The sequence below is a fragment of the Cucumis melo genome, chromosome 1 (assembly GCF_025177605.1).
Source record: "Cucumis melo cultivar AY chromosome 1, USDA_Cmelo_AY_1.0, whole genome shotgun sequence".
Lineage (NCBI taxonomy): Eukaryota > Viridiplantae > Streptophyta > Magnoliopsida > Cucurbitales > Cucurbitaceae > Cucumis > Cucumis melo.
Window position 1 is genome coordinate 31,995,708 of NC_066857.1, and position 22,794 is coordinate 32,018,501.

The 22,794-nt window shown below is 42.5% G+C and overlaps 1 pseudogene; it reads right to left on the reverse strand.

Moving 5' to 3' along the window:
• Positions 1-562: 562 nt before the first annotated feature.
• On the reverse strand, positions 563-1,765 carry LOC127148554 (ATP synthase subunit a-like; annotated as a pseudogene).
• Between the last annotated feature and the right edge of the window lie 21,029 nt (positions 1,766-22,794).

Consider the following 22,794-nt stretch of genomic DNA (forward strand, 5'->3'; position numbering starts at 1 on the left):
AGAGTCTATCCTTTCATCTGCTGACATTCTGCCTGAATCTTTGGTTGAAAGAATCGACATTAAAAGGCAAACTTTCCGTCGCTTCGCTTCGTGCCTTGCTTATCCTTTTTCTATACTGCATGCTGGCCAATCATAGATAGTAGTCACTTATTTCATTATGGCTAAATAAACTACCATGGACGTGTTCAAACTACTAAAGCTCGTAGGAATAGTTCAAGAAGCATATGTTTGGAGTCCTTTCGCTTGAAACTCAAGGGCTCCTTCAAGAATAAGGAATAAGTCATTTCGCTTGAAACTCCTAGCGAAGTCTCTCCTTTATGTTTGGAGTCGAGTTATTTCAAAAAAGAAAGGGCTCCCACCTAATAAGGATAATTACTTTCGCTTCGCCCCTCTCCTCATCATTTGGAGTTGAGTTATTTCATAATGCACTCATACCTAAGAATAATAAGGGATAGTGACTTTCGCTCTCAAATTCTTTGATTCTTAATTTTGAGTTGAGTTATTTCCTAATGCACTCCTGAACAGTCGTTTTGCTTTGCGCCTTACGGAGCCTCGCTTTTGTTCAATTATAAATAAATAACCATTTTTGATGGAGATTTGTAGCATCATTCAAGTAAATACAGGTTGAGATCGTAGAAAGATGAGCTTGTGATATAGCTACACCTAATTCCAAACCGGTTAATGCAAGAACAATAAATAAAGGACCAGGATCTCTTATGAAATAGAGAAGATTATTCATACATAGCATAGTCCAAGCAGACCCACTTAAAATCTTTACTGAACTATGATCGGCCATGATATTAGCAAATAAATGTATTCATGAGCTTAATGCGCGAAAACAATAAGGGATTAGCTCAAGGAGTATTAAAAAAGGTGCTAATGGTAGTGAAACTCTTGCGGGTAATAAAAAACTGAAAAAATGAAGCCAATTTCTTTGAAATCCCACTATAGTAATAGCAATAAAAAGAGAAAACGAGAGACCCAAAGTAATGAGAAAATGACTTGTCAATGTGAAGCTATAAGGTATCATACCCTGGGGATTACGAAATAACAAAAAAGTCAAAGTGACTGAGATGCGAGGGAAAAACTTTTCTTTCACATTTTCGGAAAGACCACCTATCTGTTCATTTACCAAGTTCGGGACAAAATCATAAATAAGCTTTACCAAGGATTGCCAAGCATTTGGTACTGAGTTTTCTCCTCCATTTTAGTAACAAAATGAAGCAGAAGTAGGACTGAACTGAGAGTTAGCAGCATAAACAAAGATGGATTTGTGAATAAGAAATAAAAGTTTCCTATATGCATAAAAATCAATGGGAGAATGGAAAATTGCTCAAGTGGGCTGTTGGGTGTCAGAGTCAGAAACACTTTTCATTTCATCCCTGTAGTTCTGCTTCTTTCAAGAAAAATGAAGAAAGACTTGTCGAAAATCGCAGTTTGGGTTGGTCCAACCAATTAAGAAAGGCATGGGATGGACATTGCTTGAGATAAGTCAAGAATAATCTATATATATAGAGACACTTTTTTTTAAGAAGAGTTAGAGTCATAAGGTTCATTGTGAGCCCCAACGTCAGAGGAATGAGCATTTTTGGGACTAGCCCGCTTCCCATACTCGACTCAGGCTATTGTTCGGTCCTCTTGAATGTGGAATCCTTTTTTCTAGTGGAATGACAAACGAACTCATATTTCATTGAGCCTCCTTCTCTCCTTTTAGTCGAGCCCTTGTTCATCAATTCAGCTTGAATCTTGGACTCCTTTCAGTCGAGCCTCCTCTTTCAAGTCTAGTGACTTTCTTTTTCTCAAATTCTTTGAGCATTACAACCACTCTGAAGGAATCTGAATTCCATATGAACCTGTCATTTGGACTAATTAAGCTACGTAGAACCAGTTCAGATAGAGGTGGAGTAGAAGTTGAAATTAATAAGGACAATTCAATTACTCCAAAGGAGTTCTAGAGGTCTCGACTGAATCAATGAATAAAGTCAAAGAATTCTCGAAGAATTTGAGCTTTGAATTCCACAGGTTCATATGGACAAATCAAAAGCTCCAGATGAGGTACGGAAGTAGCTCAACCATAGGAAGAGGGACGACTTTCTAATGTTCAAGATGTGAGACTGAAACCTTTTCGATCGGAATACGAATTTGAGATAAAAAAGGCCATCATTAGAGCAAACAATGCAATAGCTTCAGTTAGAGCAAAGCCCAAAATTGCATAACCAAATGATTGTTTAGCCAATGATGGATTTCAGGCCACAGAATGGATCAAAGAACTGAAGATGTTTCCAATACTAATAATAGCTCTCGTTGAAGCAATTGTAGCAGTTCCCGCACCCATTGATTTTGTACCTTCTAACATCTTAAATTCTTTGATCCTCACAGTTTTTGATTGAAAAAAAAGATGAAAAGACAACCATGAGGCAAGGAAGAAGAAGAAAATCAAGCCTGAAGAAGAGACAAAAGTGGAATCAACTCCAAGCTTATCAAGGCAATGAACAAGGGCTCACATTAAGCTATCACCTAGACCATACATAAGAGAAGAAAGTTTAGTCAGAAAGTGAATATAGTATTTTGACTTCTCAGACATTAGAGAGAAAGTTGGCCTCAATGAGAATAAAGTCAAAGACTTTGAGTGGAAATGACTAATTTCAGAAAGAGGTTAGAACTTAACCGCCTCAATGAACAAGGGCTTCTCATCCGTGAAAACATTCCTCTTTACCACTACGTTGGGGCTTCCAAAGGAAAAGTCAAAATATGAGATTGAACCACTATCTTTCTCGTTTTTTACTCTAAAATCAATATAGAAAAGAGGATGGGAAGAGGCTGAAAGGTAGGGTAGGCGCCAACTAGGATCAGTCCGAGGACAAAGGAAAGGGTCGAAGAAGCTTGATGAGGCATCGACTGCTCGTACAGGACACACCCTGCCTTTGAAGTCGCCCTTGGTCTTGGTGAGACCTTTGGGAAGAGGCAAAAGGTGAGACCGGAGAGGCACCCCTTTCTCTCTTACTGTATTGAGAGCAAGACCATGTGCTCGTTATTCCACTCCACTCGATATTCCACGTAGAAGGACCTCGTTATTCCACTCCACTCGATATTCCACGTAGAAGGACCTCGTTATTCCACTCCACTCGATATTCCACGTAGAAGGAGTTGAATGAAATCAAAAGTCCTTATTCTTAAAAGGCTTAAAGAATTTGAGAAATGCGACTTCTTCATTGAGGACCCCTTTTAGTGTGGAATTTCATGAGTCCTCCGGACAGGTTCATATTCCTTTTCATGACTCCTTCAGAGGTCTCGACTGAATCAATGAATAAAGGCTAAAAAAGAAGCGAAAACCTACGAAACCCACTAAATTCAAGGTTTGAATTGAAAGCCACGTAGCGAATAAAAAGGCAAAGGTTTTCAGACTACGACTGAAGACGGACGGAAGTAGCTCGCCCATAGGAAGAGGGAGTGGGATAATCAAGAAGAAAGCTCCTTCGTAGTATCCACTGAAAGTAGAAAATCAATGAGGCCTCCGCTCAAATTCTTTGAGCCTACATATTCCCACTTAGCGTTTGGACCTCTTTGATCCACTAAAGAAAAGAGGGAACTAAAACTTCTATCCGACTATCCACTTTAGGTCCAAGAAATTAGATGGAATAAATCAGTCCAAGGTGGAGTAGGAGTTGAGAAGAATGATCGAAGGAGTTCTATAGGGGAAAAAAGCAATGTTTTCACAGATTCAAAGGAGAGGCTTTGCAAGACACATGAAATGAGAAAGATCATCTTTCGGTCAGTCTTCTTTCTCATTCCTTTTGTTGTTTCATGAGAGTACTCAAAGCATCATCATTCAGACATCTTTCTGTTAGTCTTCTATCTTTCTCTTTCCCGTTCCATCTTTCGCTTCTCTTTCTCTTTCATTCTCTCTTTCTCTGTTTGCTTTTCCCGTCCTACGGCATCAAAATAGAATATGATCCTTCCACTACCTTGTTCATTGATGTCTTTGATTTCGACTTTTATGGGGGATTATAGTTTAATTGGTTGAAATGTACTGCTCATAACGGTGATATTGTAGGTTCGAGCCCTACTAAGCCTACGACCCCTTATCTGAACCCTATTTGTGACGCTTCTTCACCGCCACCCTGCAGATCTCAATGATGCGAGGTGGAACTACACAAGCTGCCCTTTGGTCATGCCTCCTACACTTACCACTCACCTATGCTCTTGCAGCATGCCCCGACAAGACTATCATAATAATACGCGAAACAGCTGAGCGGCTCGACCAAAGAGGAATTTGCGATAAGGAAGGCGTGATTGAGACTGAGAGAAAAAGTCGATGCGAAGGTTCAAATCTTCTCTCTTCGCGAGACGACCCATGAATCTCGAGATAAGAGCGTGGGGTTGGAATGGCTTGAAGACCCTACCGCATTCCAGCCCTGGGGCCTAAAATTGTCTTTTCTCCTCTTTCACCAGTGAGTGGTAAGTTTCCTTTTTCTTTATGTACCTCTTGGATTTTGAGTTTGTTCCAACAGCTGCCACACGTGAGATCCTAATCATCTTCCTTCCAGTTTTCTTGCCCGCTAGGGGAAGGAAAATTCAGTGGCTTTTCCTTCTAGGATTGGAGAAGGTCAAACTCTGGGCGGGCTGCCGGGTTTCGCCTATGTTACGATTTCAGAAGATTGAACCTTGTTTGTTCAACCGAAGACAAGGAGTTCCAAAGCAGGAGGTTATTCAATATTCAATATCGGGACCGCCTCGTCTATGTACTCTAAGCCACTCTTCAAGATGCGTGCGCGATATGAGAAAAAAAGAGTGGGAGGAAGCAAATAATGAAAAGCCAGGGTAGAGCCTCAGAGCCGACCCAAGTGAAGATCGACACTCGATAAGGAGCTGCTTGCAAAAGGGAAAGCCGTGGAGACGGCAGACTCGACAATCAGGCATACCGTGAGGCTGACTTTTATAGCAGACCGGGAGGTTACAATTCCAGTTTTCCTCTTTCAATTTCGGGAGTGAATGTAGGAAGTTCAAACGATGGATCAGGTGTGAAGATGAAAGCAAAGACGTCTTGGGGATCGATAGCGTAGCATTGTGGCCACCACAGTTCAAGCTATGTATGGTTGGCGCACAACCTTCTGACTTCTTAGCCAAAAAAAAAAAAAAAAGAAAGTCAAAGCAAAGGCTAACTTTAGCATGTCGTATATTCTCTATTTGACTATTCAAGATGAAGGAAGAAAAAAAGAATAGAGTTTCTCATTTTAGTGGAATTCTCAAATTCTTTGAGCCTACATATTCCCACTTAGCGGTCAAACCTCTTTTATCGAAAAAGATGGAACTCAATTCAACTCCTTCGGAGCCTCCGAACGGGTTCGCATCCTCATCCTTTAGTAAGTATAGGTATAGAGATTCAGGCTAGAGAGACTATCTTGTCTTAATCAAAATAAAAAAGATAGGGTGAGACTGGGATTGAGGCTGAAACCTCAACAGACTAAGAGCGGAAATAGCAGCAGCCCTTATCTTTCTATCGATTCTGGTTAAGAGCCCTAACTTTTCCAGATGCTTTAGCCAAGCCTACATCTCAGACTTTTCCATTTCTTTTCGCAAATTCTTTGGTCCTCCCTAGCTTAATTAGGTCTGAAGGACTCTCAGAAACTACTATTGAAAAAGGAAATCGGGTAAGTAAAGGAAGTGAGAAGTTCAAGGAAAAGCTTGAGTATTTTTCAAATCATAAGAGGATATAAGAAGAAAGAAGGAAAAAAGAAGAAAGTCGTCAGTCTGGAGGACTTCTACTACGTCCAAGGTTAAGAAACTTTAAGGAAGGATCAATGAAATATGATTGATGCTTTTTTTCACATTTTCAAACCTTTATCCTTTATCAACTTAAATTCTTTGAGCCTGCTTTCCTCTTTCAAACCTACTAAAAAGATTCAAGCCGATTTTCCTTTTTCTTCTTTCTTCTTTAATTATAAGGAGCAAAGAATTTGCGAATGAGTCAGAAATCCATATGAACCTATTCTCCAGCGTGAAGCGAAACGACTATGAAGGAGCCCTTAATTTTTAGAAATAACTCCACTGAAAATTATAAGGATCAAAGAATTATCGAAGAATTTGAGAGTGGAACTCCTTACTGAATTTATGAGAGCCCTTGATTTTTAGAAATAACTCGACTCAAAATAGAGGCTCCGTAGGAGTTGAGAAGAATTTTCAAGCTCATTCCTTCCTTATTCTTTAAATTCAAAGGAGTGGAACTCAGTCAATTCCATATTCACCTCCGGACAAGTCAGAAATCCATATTCATCTTCAAGGTGCAAAGTAGCTCGACTAAGAAGGAGAGGTGAGAATAATTATCTTAGAATTTTCAAGCGAATTCCTTATTCTTCCAATTAGAAGGAGCACATTAAAGAAATAACTCGACTCGAAACGAAAGGAGAGACTCAATGTAATATGAGAATCCTTATCAAAGAATTCTCAAATTCTTTTCGAATTCCACACTAAATGGTTTGAGAAGCGACTTCACAGGTGCGAAGCAGCTCGACTCAAAATAAAAGAAGCGGTTAGGAGAAGAAAGATTCAATCTTGAACTCAAATTCTTTGAGCGTCGGACTTGCTTATATCCATATTAGCTTTCTGACTTTCAAGCTTTCCTTTCAGCGATAAGATACCCTCCTTCAAAAAGCCCTTAATCATCCTCTTTGGAAGAAAGGCTATGCTATGATAGAAGAAATAGAGGCTCTAAAGAAGAAGGAGACTTGGGAACTGATCACCGCTACGTGGGCCTTAGCAAGAGGCAAAGGTAGGGTTGGTTACGGGTGGGTATATACCCTGAAAGACAAAGCTTATGGCTCTATCCAGAGGGCCAGTGTTGTGGTGAAAGGTTTCACACAAACCTATGGCATCGATTATCTCGAGGCCTTTGCTTTTGTGGCCAAATTCCATAAAATTCCATGTCATTCTCTCAGTTGCAGCTAAGAGATCTTGGTCACTGCATCAGCTCGATGTCAAAAATGTCTTTCTTCATGGAGACCTCATGGTAGGTCGATCACATTTCCTCCACTTTTCAAGCTTTGGGGGAGGAAGGGAAAGAAAGAAGGTGAAAAAAAGGAAAAAACTTCTCTCAATTGAATCACAAATTCTTTGGTCATTGGTAGCTAAATTTAAAAGAGATATTCAGTTTGGTTACGAGGAAGATGGGTTTCTAGAGAAGGAATGCTGATCATTCCGTCTTCATAAAAAGGAAAGAAGAGGAAAAGTTCTCCTAGTGTACTCAGTTTAAAACTCTCAATTCACATGTCAAATTTAGATATTAGTCAGAAAGGCAACTAGTAAGCAAGTCGAGTAAGACAGATTAAGTCGAGCGAGCTTTCGCTAATACTAATAAGTCCAAGAAAAAGTCAAAATGAGCATAGAGATGATAGACGCTTATCTATAGTGGAGCTTGGTAGTTTTCCTTAAAATCGCCACCGATTTCAAAACAGAAAGGTGGTGGTCGAGACGTGTTAATGAAATCCATCCCATGAAACTCTCGTTCATTCTTGGGGTGAATAAATAAAGAAGGTCTCGAACCACTACGTGTGTTCGGGATCAACCTATATGAATTATGGTTTCAGGGGCTTGGTATAGATCCGTAGCCCGCTCTAGGTCTTTCACCTCCACTGGGACTAGGCATGGGGAAAAGCTCTCCCTTCCTGGTTCTTCTGTAGTTGGATTCTCCGAAACCACAAGAATCCTTAGTTAGAATGGGATTCCAATCCACTACGCGGTACCTTTTTAGATAAAGAGAAGAGTTCCTCTTTAGCACAGTACGATAAAAGTTGTAAGCTGTCTTCGGGGGGAGTTCTTGTCTATCCTTGGTCTTTATGGTAGAATTAGTCGGGGGCCTGAGAGGCGGTGGTTTACCCTGTGGCAGATGTCAGCGATTCGAGTCCGCTTATCTCCAACTCTTTCACTTAGCTGATACAAAGAGAGAGAAATCAATTTTTCTGATTCGGCAGCTCGATCTATGATTTCGAATACATAGACGTTGATAAGATCCTTCCATTTAGCAGCATCGCTACGTGGAGATGGCATAGCCTTAAAGTGAAGGGTCAGGTTCAAATGAAGAAAGGCTGGCGGTGGATACCTATGCACCCAGAGACGAGGAAGGGCATAGTTAGCGACGAAATGCTTCGGAGAGTTGCAAATAAGCGTAGATCAGGAGGTCAACCTTTCAAACTGCTGCTAAATCCATGGGCAGGCAAGAGACAACCTGGCGAACTGAAATATCTTAGTAGCCAGAGGAAAAGAAGCAAAAGTGATTCCCGTAGTAACGACAAGTGAAATGGGAGCAGCCTAAACCGTAAAAATGAGGTTGTGGGAGAGCAATGCAAACGTAGTGCCGCTAGGCAAAGCGGTGGAGTGTTGCACCCTAGATGGCGAGAGTTTAGTAGCCGAAAGCATCCCTAGATTACGCTCTGACCCGAGTAGCATGGGGCACGTGGAATCCCGTGTGAATTAGCAAGGACCACCTTGCAGGCCTCTGACGAGGCTCCTGGCTGACCTATAGTGAAGTAGTACCGTGAGGGAAGGGTGAAAAGAACCCCCATCGGGGAGTGAAATAGAAGATGAAACCATCAGTTTCCAAGTAGTGGGAGGAGACCAGGACTCTGACCGCGTACCTATTGAAGAATGAGCCGACGACTCATAGGCAGTGGCTTGGTTCAAGGAACCCACCGGAGCCATAGCGAAAGCGAGTCAGAATGGGGCAATTCTCACTGCTTATGGACCCGAACCTTTCTTCTTCAGGATGCAGCTTGGGTGAAACTAAGTGGAGGTCCGAATTGACTGATGTTGAAGAATCAGCGGATGAGTTGTGGTTAGGGGTGAAATGCCACTCAAACCAGAGCTAGCTGGTTCTCCCTGAAATGCATTGAAGCGCAGCAGTTGACTGGACATCTAGGAGTAAAACACTGTTTCGGTGCGGCCAATGAGAGCAGTACCAAATTGAGGCAAACTCTGAATATTAGATACGATCTCAAAATCACAAGGGTCAAGGTCGGCGAGTGAGACGATGAGGGATAAGCTTCATCGTCGAGAGGGAAACAACCTGGATCACCAGCTAAGGCCCCTAAATGACTGCTCAGTGATAAAGGAGGTAGGGGTGCAAAGACAGCCAGGAGGTTTTCCTAGAAGCAACCACCCTTGAAAAAGTGCGTAATAGCTCACTAATCGAGCGCACTTGCACCAAAGATGAATTGGGCTAAGCGATCTGTTGAAGCTATGGGATGTCAAAATGCATCGATAAGGGAGCGTTCCGCCTTAGAGGGAAGCACCTGCACGAGTAGTGGTGGAAGAGGCGGAAGCGGGAATGTCGGCTTTTTTAAGGCAAACATTGGTGAGAATCCAATGCCCTGAAAATCGCTCTGTGGGGGTTCCTCCGCAAGGTTCATCCACGGAGGGTGAGTTAGGGCCTAAGATTAGGCCGAAAGGTGTAGTCGATGGACAAGAGGTGAATATTCCAGTACTACCTCTTGTTGGTCCCGAGGGACGGAGGAGGCTAGGTTAGCAGAAAAATGGTTATCAGTTCAAGGATGCAAGGTGCCCCTATTTTTTTACGGTCAAAAGGGGTAGAGAAAATACCTCAAGCCAATGTTCGAGTACCAGGCGCTACAACGTTGAAGTCACCCATGCCATACTCCTAGGAAAAGCTTGAACGACCTTCAACAAAAGGGTACCTGTACCCGAAACTAACATAGGTAGGTAGGTAAAGAATACCTAGGGGTGCGAGGCAACTCTCTCTAAGGAACTCGACAAAATAGTCTCGTAACTTCGATAGGAGAGCCTAAGACCAAAGCCCTAGTGAACGACAGCGGTCACTATAACGATCCCCATGGAGCGGTAGCAAAATTCCTTGTTGGGTCAGTTCCGACCCACACAAAAGGCGTATCGATTTGGACACTGTCTCGGAGAGAGGCTCGGTGAAATTGACATGTCTGTGAAGATGCGAACTACTTACACCTGGACAGAAAGACCCTATTCAGCTTCACTCTTCCCTGGGATTGGCTTTGGGCCTTTCTTGCACAGCCCATGGAGCGGTGAAAGGTGAAGAAGGCCCCCTTCCGGGGGGGGGGGGGGCCCGAGCCATCAGTGAGATACCACTCTTCTAGAGCTTGAATTCTAACCTTGTGTCAGGACCTACAAGCCAAGCGACAGTCTCAGGTAGACAATTTCCATGGGGCGTAGGCCTCCCCAAAAGGTAATGGAGGCGTACAAAGGTTTCCTCAGGCCAGATGGAGATTGGCCCTCGAGTGTAAAGGCAGAAGGAAGCTTAACTACAAGACCCACCCAATAGGGATGAAAGTCGGCCTTAGTGATCCGATGGTGCCGAGTGGAAGGGTCATCGCTCAACGGATAAAAGTGACTCTAGGAATAAGAGGCTGATCTTCCCCCAAGAGCTCACATGGGAAGGTTTGGCACCTCGACGTCGGCACTTCGCCACTAGGGGCTGTAGTATGTTCCAAGGGTTGGGCTGTTCGCCCATGAAAGCGGTATATGAGCTGGGTTCAAAACGTCGTGAGACAGTTCGATCCATATCCGGTGTGGGCCTTAGAGCATTGAAAGGACCTTTCCATAGTATGAGAAGATCGGGAAGAACGCACCTCTAGTGTACCAGTTATCATGCCCACAGTAAAGGTTGGGTAGCCAAGTGCGAAGTGGATAACTGCTGAAAGCATCTAAGTAGTAAGCCCACCCCAAGAGGAGTGCTCTCCTATTCCAACTCCCCAGAGCTTCCGGTAGCATAGCCAAGACAGCAATGGGTTCTCTGCCCCTACGGAGATGGAGCGACAAAAGTTTTGAGAATGAAAGAGAAGGTCACAGTGAGATGAGCTGTTTATCATCACGATAGGTGTCAAGTGGAAGTGCAATGATGTATGCAGTTGAGGCATCCTAACAGACCGGTAGACTTGAACCTTGTTCCTACATGACCCGATCAATTCGATTAGGCACTCGCCATCTATTTTCATTGTTCAACTCTTTGACAACACGAAAAAACCATTGTTCAACTCTTTGACAACATGAAAAAACCAAAAAAAAAAAAAAAAACTATGCCCTTCCTCTCTATCTATCCAAGGGATGGAAGGGTAGAGGCCTTTGGTGTCCCCTCCAGTCAAGAATTGGGGCCTCACAATAACTAGCCAATATGCTTTTCTCTCATGCCTTTCTTCGTTTATGGTTCGATATTCTGGTGTCCTAGGTGTAGAGGAACCACATTAATCCATCCCAAACTTGGTGGTGAAACTCTACTGCGGTGACGATACTGTATGGGAGGTCCTACGGAAAAATAGCTCGACGCCAGTCTTTGAGCCTTTGTTCTGAAATTTTCTTTTCACCCTTTATGAACTTCGTTGCGCTCCTTTGAATTTCAGGATAAGGACTTGGCTTTCATTCCACAAATTCTTTGCGCATCTCCTTATCGTTTTGAGTCACCCTTGTTCATTGAGGCTCCTTTGAATTGGAAGAATAAGGAATTTCCCTTTAAAGTCCTAACCTTTGTATCCTTTCATTTTGAGTCGCCCTTGTTCATTGAGGCTCCTTTGAATTTGAGGATAAGGACTTCACTTTCAACTCCTAACGGAGCCTCTCATTTCTAACCTCAGTTGAGTTCAACTCAAATTTTTTGACCTTATTGTTTTGAGTGGAGTTATTTCATAATGCACTCCTTCTAAGAACTTTTTCAGTCGCCCTTCTTCATTGACTCCTTCTTGTTAGTCGACTTTCTTCAAACTGGGAGTCGAGTTCTTCCCTACTCCGCCTCTAGACTTGTTTTAGTTGAAATGGAAATTTAATTTATGGAATTTCATGAGTCCTTCGGACTACTCGTCCTCCGTAGTTTCATCTGGCTCCGTTTTCTTCTTCAAGGGAAAGAGATCATGAAGTTCAAATTTAGAGATCAAGATTCTCTCTTTCTTCTTTTCTTGTTCAATGATCTTTCTCTTAAGCCCACATAGGGGTCAAGCTTCTTCTCTCTACTTCCTTTCCTTGCTTCTATCCTTAGAAATCGCTTCTCTCTTTGATTCTCTCCTTTCGCAATTTCTTTGCTCATAGCTACGGGGTTCGGACGACGCTCAAAGAATTATCGAAGCGACTGAAAGTTTTCCTTTTATCATCTAGAGCTTTATTTTAAGACCCCTCACAAATTCTTTGCGCCTTGTTCTCTCCTTTTAGTCGAGCCCTCAGTCCTCTTCAATCTACCATATTCATCTTCTATTTTTAGCTTTCCACTAATTATAGTAGACGAAGGACTCTCAAATTCTTTGAGCCTTTTTTGTTTGTTTTTCTGGTTGAATTTCTTCTTCAGTCTTGTCTTGTTAGTGGTGTCTCGTTAGTTATGATACGAAATATACTATATTAGTTATAATCTTGTCTCTGAATTGATGAAATTAGTTGTCGGCTTTCAAGAAGACGTTTCTTAGATTGAGCAGTGCCTATCGACCTTTATCTTATTGAAGGGGTATATAGCCTCAATCCCAATTCTCCTGTCCCTTGCGAATGACCCATTTCAATACAAGAGCAGCAAAAGGAAGAATTAAAGAGTTAGAAAGTCAAGAAGGAAGCAGTATCGAGCTAGAAAGCAGGAAAGCTGAAAAGAAAATCTGCTTCCTAAATACGGAAACTCTCATTGTCGGCCATTACATCCTTCGGCCGCTTTAGGAAGAAAAAACTTTAGAAAGAAGAAAGGGGAATGCGATTCCCTTTAAGAAGGGAAGTTCGACCCCTAAATCAAGAATAAAGGCAAAGCCGATACCGAGTCAATATTAGGACCAGAAAGGGAGATGAAAGGCCAGTCACTTTGAACAGGGCTCCTAAGCCGGCAATTACGTCCTTCAGAAAAGAAGGAGGTCTGGATTACAAGTCTGAACCCCTTATATAAAGGCTCCATAAAGAAATCGGGATTATTAGGATTTCATTCTCGTAAGTAATAAGCAGTGAAGATCTTACTACCCTTTTCGAGCTAGACCTCAATCGAACTAAACCTTACTCATTCTAATTACCGCGGGCGGTATCGATGAACAATGGCAAGTCTATGAATTCCGGGTTCCGACGAAGAGGCACGCATCAAAGAGAAGAGGAATATCCTTGCACGGCGACGCACAACCTTTAGGCTTTGTCTCGGATAAGTAGGTAGATGAGCTAGCCGTTCGCGTTCTGGGCCCGAGCAATAGCTCTGTTGGGGATGCTCCGAATCGTCTTCTCATTTATTTCATTATATATAGTAGAGAGAATTTGACTACCCGCGTCTGGAGCCATAAGTCCGTCAGTCAAAGTTCTTTTAATAAGGTTCAATCAAAGCAAGAAAAGAGTGCGACTTTGATGCCTACTACCTGATTATTTGATGATATGTCCCAAAAAGACTGATTTGACCTATATACAACTTTTCCTCTCCCAAACCTTTCTCCCAAAACTATGAAGGTATTAACAACCTGCAAAAATCTTAGTTACCTAAAATAATTTGAGGTAGCAAAGAGCTTAAAAATAGAGGAAGCTAACCATGCAGTCCAGTCAACTATGGAGATTGATTCTTATCTCTTTGTCTCAATCTGGAAGTCTAATGGATAGTCCTCTCAATATTCTTTGAGCCTTTGATCATTCTTTTTAAATCTTCTTTGAACCGCTCTGCTCCTCTTGAGTCGTTTCCTCCCCTTTTAGAAGGAGGAATATGAATAGCTATTACATTTAGAAAGGGTCCAGATGCTCCTTTATCATTACGGGATAGCTCTGACTTTGAAAAGACAAAGGAGGACTATTCAACCTATTACTTTGAGAAGCGAGACTGAGGAAACTCTTCCTGTGTACCAGTATCATTATCTCGCAAGAAAGGCATCAGGATGGAGAGTGACATCATCATATTGTTGTGCTTAATGAAAGTGCTTCAAAGAATTCGACAACTAACCTTATATGAGAAGCCTTTCCGGAAAAATCAAGCTCCAAATGAGTTGAGCTACGTCACCTTCCAAACAGGCTGGGGGACTCTTTGTGGATATGTGTCCAAAAAAGAACAAAAATCTCTATGTCTGGGGCAAGTTCCCGCTAAGTGAGATTTTGGCAGAGGCTAAAACTGTCAAAAGCCACAGAAAGACAAAGACTGCTCCGGGGGAATTCTCGAAAAAAAAGGGCAGAACGCATATTCAAAAAATGAAAGGAATATGACAACTTTCTCGATTTTAGGGAGGACTCCATAGAAGGAGTCTGAAATCGGACTATTTAGTCCTTCGAATACGAATTTATACTCTTGACCACTAAAACAAAAAAAAAAAAAAATCGAACTATAAACTAGAATAGTGTGACGAATCTTTGGGAGGACTCCCAGAGCATCAAGATGCGGGAGATATCGCCTATGGAGATTCTCGTAGACTATCTAGAAAGGAAAGGCCGACCCCAAGAATACACTGACGAATTCTTGCAAGACAAGCATCTTCTGCGGGATTGGACAACAACCAACCTTCTCTTCGAGCGGCCAATAAAGACAAGGCTGCTCTTTGTCTACTGAAGATCAAATACGCAGAAAACCCTCCTTATCAGTCTTCTGAAAAAGATTGGCTTAAGGATCTACTCCGTCAGAAAAAGAAGGCAAAAATAAGGGTCCATCCTCTTGACTCAGAAATCCATATTCAAATCGGGTTAGTGGAATGAATGAGTCCTTCGGACGGGTCTTTGACAAGTTCATCGAAGAAAATGAATATGATGAACGCAAGTAGCCCTCCTCCGCGAGGGACCTTCTCCCTCTTCTTGATGGGCAGAAGTGCAGGCTAGATGCCAAATATGAAAAGACTTTGATCAAAACGGCTAAAAGTTTTAGAAAACTCTCACCCAAAAGCTTTAGAAAGAAAGAAAGGGGTATAAGAATTATACCTTTAGCATTCAACTCCCCCCATTGTGAAGACCCACAAGAGGATAGAATAGCCTCAACCATGTATGGTTGCAAGTGTCGAAGGGCAACCTATTTTTCGTGGAGATAGGGCCTAGGCCCAATCCAAAACGAAACTATAACTCCCTCGAAGTTATAGAAAAACCTCTTTTTAGGAACAAGAAATGGAAATCCGTCCTTTTCATTGAGGTAACCGAAGAGTGCGACCTCTATTTATTACATAACGACGAAAATCCAAGAATAGATATACAGAGAATTCCTGCCTCCCGATTGAAGAAAATGGACATGAATGTGTTACAGTTTGTATATATTCCCCTTGTAGAAAGGACTCCGCTACATTCTAATGGAATTGCTTTCTTCGAAAAATGGATCCAAGACAAATGGGACGAGGGAGACGTCGGGGCCCTTTGGCCTCTCTTTCTAAAAAGAAAAAACTGCTACCAAAATCAGACTTTTTGACATGTATGGGTGGATTGTCACGAGGAGAAAGAAAACGAGGTGTGGGGCCCATGTCCAACGTAAAAGCCGAAGGAATCCTATGAAACGCTGGGCATCCAAATAGAAGGAGAGATTTTGATCGACTGTCCGAAAGAGCACGGTGACCCGGTGGCGAATGATAAGACGATTCCCCGTACCGCACGGGGAAGGGCAATATAGGCGAGCAAGCTTTTTCTCGGGAATGGAATTAGTAGAGGCTTTCTCGATTCTATTATCCGGGCAGAAGTTCTTTTGAGTAGACCTTGTTTCAGACCTTTGGAAAGTCCAGTGGAAAAAGTCAAAAAATTGAAAAGACTCCTTCTTTCTTGTTTGACTGGGGCGGATTGGAATTTTTTAAAGAAAAGGGGATTTCCCGGGATTGTGAGAGATGTCTTTAGTAAGTGAAGAAATCCGCTTATTCTTAGCGTTGGGAAATATCTTCACTGGAAGCTGCTCGAACTAAGCAAAGAAAGAGTGACACAAATATGAGAATCTCGGCGCTTTCTTTTCATCTTTTTCAGTTCAAAGGATTTTTGGATCAGAATTGGTGGGACATCTGTACTCTTTCTTATCTATGTATTTTTTAATTTCATTCATTCACCTTTGGCAAGGCTCAAAGTAATAGGTTGAATAGTCCAGAGGACGTCCGAACGAGTATATAGCGTATGAGGAGTCTGATTCCACTAAAATCAATGACATCCATAAATAAATAGGGGAAAATCTCAATTCAAACTAGGCCTACGTTTCATTAATTGCTTAGCACATTCATTCTGAGATCCAAAAGAGAAAGACAAGAACAAGAAAGATAGAAAAAGGTAGAACTACCGAGAAATTGAGTGATTCTATTTTGAGTCGAGTTATTTCATAATATAAGGGCTCCCACCTAATAAGGATAATAACTTTCGCTTCTTCCCTCTCCTCTATTTTGAGTCGAGTTATTTTATAATGCACCCCTTTGAAGAAGATAATGAGTTCGCTTCGCCCCTCTCCTCTCTTTATCAGTCGACTTTCTTCGAACCTCTATTTTGAGTTTAGTTATTTCATAATGTACTCCTTCAAAGTCGTTTTGCTTCGTGCCTTATTCCGCCTCTCTTTCTCTTTTTCTCCTTATTCTGAGTGGGTAAATCAAATTGAGACTTGGGACATTCACATTTGAATCTATTTCAAAGGAATGATAAGGCCTTGGCCGTGTAGTGGGGATCTCATGAAAGAGTGAAGATGATGTCCAAGGAGAAGACATTTTCTCAACCGTTCGGCCATCAACTTTGAAGAAGAGCGAGGTCCCTAGTAATCAATCCTATTCGCAAAGCTGATTACTCTCCCTCTTTCCACGGGTGATCTCTGGGTCCCCTCGGTTCGTCTTCTTGATTCGCACCTTGTATTCTTTTTATGGGCTAAGAGACATCCTCCGTCCATTTATTATCTCTTTTTTTACTGGAAAGAAAGGGGAGGGGCGAAGGTCTAAAACCCCTCAAGTGAAAGAGGCAGAGGGAGTGGCAGTCTTCCTTGGACTAAGGCAGAGGTACGAAGGGCGGGGTCAGGTGCAAGTCTTCCCTTCTCCTTTGTAAACTCACTCTCACAGCTAACTCCTTCTCCTTACAGTCGAGCCGCTTTCGCTCTTTCTCCTTACAGTTGAACCCTTTTTGCTCCTTCTCCTTCGTCATTCGATGTGCTGGTGGGCCTCTCTTCTACGATCATTATTAGCTTTTGCCGATGTCTTGGGTCGAGTGAAATGAAACTACTGGGGACTTTTTCCTCATCCCTATTTCATCCTCGTAATTGATGAAGAATTAGATCATCTTTTTATTCACGTCCAAGCCTTTCTCTTTATTAAGAGTTTGCTCTCTTCTGGATTCCTATTAATCAGTCCTACCTTGGTACTTCTAAAAGCTATCACACGGTCTTGGAACCTTTATGTCTAAACTACGAATTCCTATGATATACTAGCCCTGATCGCTATGTCAACTGGGATGAAAATGAATGGAGATCGCCAAGGACATCAATTCACGAGCCACCTATGCCTCTTCTAGATAGTCTATTTCCTTCTTCAATCTCTTTGTCACATTCGTCTGGTTCGAGAACCTCAGCCCGCCACTTTCTCTTTTTCAATCTCCTCTTCCACTTTTGGCTCCTGAAAGAGGAAGGGATATCGAAGAAAAGGAACAAGATCTTGCCCTCTTCTTCCAGTCCTTTCTAGGGCAAAGAATGAATTCAGATTCCCAAGACTAGGCCCACATTCAGTTAGAAAGGTCGACCTCTTGAATGAAAGAGAAGTAGACGGTTGAAGTAGATAAAAAGAAAGAATAGGATCACTCGTAGGAAGAAAACCAAGGTTGGCAAGAGAGGATAATATGCTAAGCAACCCCAAATCTCCATCTTGGCTGGAATGGGAGACCTCGATTCAAAGGCAGAAAGAGAAAGAGAAAGCTATCACTCATCTTCCTCAGCAGGGTAAGAAGCCCGGAAGCAAGGTAACTTTCGGACTAGCCGATCTAAGCCCACTACGCACTTGAATAGGCAGGCTACTCCCACTACGCGATAGGAGTTGAAGAAAGGCGATTTCATAGGTTGAGGAATGAGGCCGGACAAAGACCTTTATCTTTGAGAAAGAGTATTCCAAAGATTAAGTAAAGTGAAAACTATTAATCAACTCTGCGGTGCAGATCGGAACCCGCTAAACCAGTTTACCTGAAAAGGGTTGAAAGAGGCAAAGTCTCGGTTGAAGAGGAAGCCTTTTTCGGAAGTTCTTCTCTCTCTTGACTGTTGATGAGGATTTCCTAAGGCCTGAGGATAGGCTAATGAAAGGATTTCCTATCCATATCCACCAATCCTCTGACAAGATTGAAGAATGTGATTTCACTGATTTTCATTGATTTTTCTCATGATTTAGTAGTAGAGTAATTTGGATTTGAAAGAAGGGAGAGGAAAGTCAAGGCCAAGGTGAGTCTTCCATGCATAATGAGATGAAAAGAAAATCGCGGGTGGGAGGTAAGGAGACTAATTCGTCCCTCCCACAAAGTAGAGACCAAAGCGAATCGGAGCAGAGCAAAGCGAAGAAAGTCGACTGAGCCGCCTTTGCTCTGGCTGAGTTAAGGAAGAAGCCGTCGGGGAATAGTTGAGGATGAAATTATAGAAGAGGAAGTAGAAGAAGAAGTGGGCGAGTCTCTTAATGAAATTTTCTTGATCTTGCAGAGGCAAAGATCGGATCGATCTGGTAGGGAATATGCTTGAGGTCTGGCTAGGCCCACCCAGGAGAAGGTTATTGCGAGACTGTATAGCAAAGCAGGACCAGAGGGTCGGAGGAGACAGAAAGGGTTGGAGGAATAAGTATGAGTAAGAGTCCGCTCTCTCCCGTTCTTTAAATTTTGACGAGGAAAGAGCCCATGGAACGGGTTACAGGGATATAGACGAGGGCTAGGTCGAGCTACTCTATCTGAAAGGTATCCCGTCAGGATCGTAAGGGCTTTCTAGATAGCCGAGGAACCCAAGCATCAAATTCAGGTCGTCGGGGAACCTTCTGATCCTGATTGAGTGGGGTCCATCAATCCTTCCTCCTCGAAAGGGCTTACCCAATGCTGCTAACTTAAGTGGAGTGGAAGAAAATAGCGAGAGAGTAGGAGCTCTTTTCTTGAAAGTAAAACTAGCCAACCTTTGTGGAAGCTGTTAGAATGGGGCCGGTATTCAATACGCACCTCTTCTTCTCATTGCCCCAGCTACCCGAGCCAACGATCAGTTCTTCCATCTCATCAAAGAGTACGGGCACACCCTGGAATGAAGCTGCTCCACTACGTAATAGGGTAGTATAAGAGGCTCGATCTAAGAAGTTGTAGGGGTTGTAGAAGTTGAGATCAGAAAAAAGACCATAAAGCCACGGAGCAGAAGAGAGACTCGTATTCGCTGAAGACCTTACTAGCGCTTCCTGACTCTAACCTCTATCCAGAACTAGTTGGGAAGTTAAAAACTTCTCATGAGCGACCGAATAAGGAAGGATCAGCTGCAGAAAGGGAGAATGCTATCTGGTCGCTCTCTCCCGGTTCGTGGTAGTTTAATTCTGGTCTCGCTCGTAAACTGAGAATGAATGAGAATTCTCGAGTGCTTATTCATCCCTCTCTCTTGGGAAACTGATCAGCGATCATATGGATCATATAGTCAATCTGGGGGGCTTCGCTTCTTCCTCTTTGCATGCGGGTCGAGCCTCGATTCCTTTATGCCTCGTGCTTTTTGCATAGTGGGTTACAAATTTTTCTTATTCATCTGTATTTCATCCTATCATGACTAAAACCAATTCAAGAATCTAGAGAATGCTAAATTGGAAAGCCTACATCAAGGAATGCCTTCCATCTTGCTTCCGAGTTCAGTATTCCTCCCCTATTCCGGGATAGCTTCTTCTTCTTCTTAGCTCATAACCTATCAATAGGGAAGTCTTCCACTTATTATTAGACACGTGTCTACCTGTATCAACTTCAACAGCTACTGCAAGAAGACTGGATGCATTCAGGATTTCACGAAGTATGTGTCCATATAGCCCAAAGTCTCGATAGTTAGCTCTCGGTCTTCCGTTTAAAAGGTCGAGCTTGCTTTCTTCTTTATCAAATTCCTTGATAAGACCTCCTCCTCCGTCTGACCTTTCTTCCTTCTGCCTTCTTGATTGACAGATTTTTCTTATTCAATGGCCAAGCCTTTCATCTGAGACTTTCTCACTTCCTATGAAACTGGGTGGGATATTCCGATTAGGTTGAATACAGCTCCATGGGTTCAACTAAGTAGATAAGGAAGAAGAGAAGACCCAAGTCTCGCACCTCTCCCAACCGCTACGTGGGCTCCTCTTTCTCTTCCCCAGAAAACTAGGTCTAATTCATACTTTTCTGCTGACTCGACTAATAAATGAAACTTGCCCTTATTCCCTACTATCTGGGGGAGCCTTCTCTCCTTTCCAGTCTCGCTATTGCATAACCTAATTGGTCTCAGACTCAGGATCTTTCCTAGCCTCTTCCCCCTTTTCATACTAATCTACGAAAAGAGACTGATTTCTACAAAAAGATCATTTCATTTAAGTGGTTTTCAAGTCATAAGAGGCTCGACTGAAAGGAGAGAAGAGGAAAGCCTAGGAAGAAAGATCAAAGCAAAGGTCCAGATTAGTTTAATTTGAGGTTATGAGCTTTCTTCTTGATTATCCCGCTCCCTCTTCCTATGGTCAAGCTACTTCCGTCCGTCCTCAGTCATAGTCTGAAAACCTTTACCCCTTCTAGAAAAGTAGGACTAGTCTTGTCTTCTTCTTCTTCTTTGAGATATTATGTCCTTCAAGACTAAATAGGAGGTTAACGAAGATAGGCTTTCTTCTTCTTCTTCTTCTTCTTTTTTTTTTTTTTTGGATTTGAGTATCATAAGAGGATATTTGAAGAATGAAAGGAAGAAAGCGGAAGACATAGGAGATTCCCACAGGGCAGAATCAAACTCTTAGGTTTTCTTATGTCTTTATGGTCGAGCCTTCAGTTATAATAAGGAATCAGACTCAAGGATAGGCTTTCGAGTAGTAGCTTTTTCGTAGTGGGCTTAAAAGCTTGAACTTCTTTTAATGTAAACGCACAAGATATCAGCCTAGGGATAGGCTTTATCTTCATAACACAGGCTTCTATACGGGCCTTCAAAGGATGAGAGATTGAAGAAGATCATAATCAAGGCCTTTCATTCATTAAGAATGCTCCAAGGATGCGTAGCAAAGAGCACCTTGCGAGCACTCTTGTCCTATTCGTGAGCATGTATAAGAAGTCAAAGGCTAAAAGCTAACTGAGCATCAAAATAGAGAGAAAAGATTAGGCTAGGCGTAATTTAGGCAAGTCAAAGTTCTAGGAGTTTGAAGAGTTGTAGTAGTTGAGATCAGAAGCTCGACACCCACGGGGCAGAAAGGATAGAAGGAGCTCTTCTTGGCAAAGGAAGACTGAATCATCTCTAGGCATTAACCATGCATACCAAGGAGCCGTTGGGACGGATGGGGTCAGCTCTAAACCATCTTCCATGGGGATAGAGGTTACAACCGGCACATACCTAGCTATATATAAAAGAAGGGAAGAGAGGAGGAATTCTATCAACCACCGCCCTCACAGATCTAAGGTCAGAGGGAGAGAGAATAGTAGTGAATGTGGCCTTTGTCATGGGAGCCGCAACTTGGACACTGAAAACAAAGACATGTACAGCCGTATTACAGCAGGATCCTTGGCCCGTATCAAAAAGGAATGAGAGTTTTGATTTCAGACTTGGTTGTGGAGACGTATACAGTCAAATGGGGTAATCTCGTCTCCGACATACCTTAAACGTCCTACTACGCTTTAAGTAGAAGGCTAGGCTTTCCTTCCACTAGACTTACCTTGTTGCGGGACTGATTTATGGAAGATAGACCAAATAGTAGGTTCACATTGAATTGGTAATGAGATTCAACTCAACGAACATTTTTTCATCTCAAATTCGCTCACAAATTCTTTGCGTCTGTCCGAAAGTCTTTAATTTCGAGCCTCTCCTTTGCTAATTCTTTGCTCCTACGGAGCCTTACTTTTCTGATGATAAAAGCTCTTTTTTTCTTGTTAGTGGATCTGGATAGGTTTCTTGAGTTGGGTTCTGATCCCTCATCTAGAGCTTTTGATCTCATTCAATGAGCTTTGATCTTTTCAGGTGAATATGGATTTCTGACTCGTCTTACGTAGCTAGGTTAGTGGAATTTCATGAGTCCTCCGGACCCTAAACTCCTCTCAAATTCTTTGGACCTCAGTAGCTTAATTATTCAATCTACCATATTCATTTTTCTTATCTTGAACCTACTTAAATAAAAGGAAGAAGACGAGAGGGAGTGCAAGCGGTTATTTGATTTCATGCTTTCAAGGGTCCGGCAAGCCAAATCTCGCACTGCGCACCCTAGCACTATCGGTCTCAGGTTAATTCCCCATTACGCGGTAAAGAAGGTGGTCTGGTCTATCTTCCAACTTCAAGAGAGACTGAGGAAAGTGAACCACCCCTATTAGGGGCTTTCCCCAACGCTTGCTTCGTAAACAGACAAGGGAGGGATGAAATTCCATAAATCAATGCTCTCTTTTTTATAGGCCTCCTAATCTTAGTTTCCTTTCCGCGAAGATCTAGCTGCTGACCAGAAAGAAGGGAGAACTGAGTCTCGAGCTTTAAAGGTTCCGACTTCTCCAACTTCTCTTTTCAAGTTCAGTGCCACAACTTCAATTCCAGAACTGATCTTCTTCCTCTTGCTGGGGCCTCTTTCCTTCTGCCGGCACTGGGACTAGAACAAGTTGACTATCTTACTCATTAATCGTATAAATGGCTTCAAAAGAAAGGACTCCAACAGGGAACAACAAGAGTAAGGATGGCAGAAACGACACCCACGCTATTTGTCCACGCCTGCCTCTTTCATTCTCCCTTTTGGTTTCAAGGTAGCCCTT